At 38.3% G+C, this 1788-nt stretch overlaps 1 protein-coding gene across 6 annotated transcripts in view; it reads right to left on the bottom strand.

Moving 5' to 3' along the window:
- The window catches only part of LOC106876343 (uncharacterized), a 394374-nt gene that overhangs the window by 114112 nt on the left and 278474 nt on the right, over window positions 1-1788 (bottom strand). The window lies entirely within an intron of this gene.

Here is a 1788-nt window from a genome sequence, read left to right as displayed (position 1 = left end):
ACATATATACGACGGGCTTCTTTCAATTTCCGCCTACCAAATCCACTCACAAGGCTTTGGTCGGTCTGAGGCTATAGTAGAAGACACTTGCCCAATGTGACCATGCAGTGGGACTGAACCCGGAACCGTGTGGTTGGTAAGCAAGCTACTTACCACACAGCCACTCCTGCGCCTATCTATATATACATATATAAACAGAGATGACATCAGAAAAAATTAATGTTATGTTTATGCTATGTAACTGAACTTCATTAGCATATAGCCATTTCTGGTTTATGATGTGGAGGGCTCTTTGTTGAGTACCAGGATAACATCCTATAGCTTCATCAGAGCCTTGAATATGAAGTGGACTTTATTTGGGAAAGTTACATTTTCAGAACATACTGTAACTTACACAAATTAAGTCTACTTCATATTCAAGACTCTGATGAAGCTATAGGATGTTATCCAGGTACTCAACTAAGAGCTCACCATATCTTATAGCAGAAACAGCTGTAAGCTAATGAAGTTCATTACATAACATTTGTTTTTTCCAGTCTCATCTCCTTGTTTCTATTACCACTCTGTACTCGTCTAACATTGTATTCTGGACCATACGTATACTGAGTTCTACACCAGGTTATTAGTCTCGAGGATGCCTAAGAGAAATATTAATAAATATATATAAATAAATATACATATAATGGGCTTCCACACAGTTTCCACCAACCAAATTCATTCACAAGGAATTGGTTAGGTCAATGACAGATTTAAAAAAAACAAATGGATAACAGATCTTCTTAAAAAAAACAATAAATTATAAAAAGTATCATCATCATCATTTAACATCTGTTTACCATGCTGGCATGGGTTGGATGGTTTGTATCTCTTATCTGGTGATTTGTTGTGTTTGAAAAGACACATCAAGCTAAGTACAAGTGTGATTGCCCTCGCATATAGGCTCGTCCCCTGCAGCCCTCTCCAGCTGAGCATCCCTAATCTTGCAAGCCCGTCCCTGCAACCCTCTCCGGCTGAGCATCCCTAATCTTGCAGGCCTGTAAACATCCATACCAGTGTTGCATAAAAGCAACCAGTACACTTTGTAAAGTGGTTGGGGTTAGGAAGGGCACCCAGCCATAGAAACCATACCAAAACAGACATGGAGCCTGAACAGCCTTTCAGCTGGACAGCTCATATCAAACCATCCAACCCATGCCAGCATGGAGACGGATATTAAATGATGATGATGATGATGATGATGATGATGATGTGTGTGAGAGAGAGAGAGAGAAAGAGAGAAGAAGTGCTAGGTGTATCTGTTTTTTCCCACTCCATTTGACATTGGTTTGTTTACATTCTACAGTAACTTAGCAGTCAGGCAAAAGAGACCAATAGACTTAATACTAAATTTAAGAAAAACAAAGTACTGAGGTCAGTCTGTTCAAAGTAAATCATTTAAGACGATGCATCAGTACGGCTGCAGACAATGACCGAAACAAGTAAAAGATAGAAGGCAATGATAACAGATAATATATTCTAAAAGAAATGGGAAATAGATGATAACGGTTAAAAAGGTAGATAATAGATTTCTTAAAGAGAATTTAAAATGGATAACATTAAAGACACAACAGCAATTACGAACAGGAAAAGATTAAGAGAGAGAGAGAAAAACCAAGAATGTGTTAAAGAATTAATGAAAACTGTGGAAATGGTAAATGGGAAAACAATGAGGAGAGAGAAAATGGGGGAAAATAAATGAAAGGAAATAAAAGTTGGTTAATGAGAGAGAGGGGGGGGGGACGGACGGAC

The sequence above is a fragment of the Octopus bimaculoides genome, chromosome 6 (assembly GCF_001194135.2).
Source record: "Octopus bimaculoides isolate UCB-OBI-ISO-001 chromosome 6, ASM119413v2, whole genome shotgun sequence".
Taxonomy (NCBI): Eukaryota; Metazoa; Mollusca; class Cephalopoda; order Octopoda; family Octopodidae; genus Octopus; species Octopus bimaculoides.
This window is presented reverse-complemented; position numbering and strand designations above follow the sequence as displayed.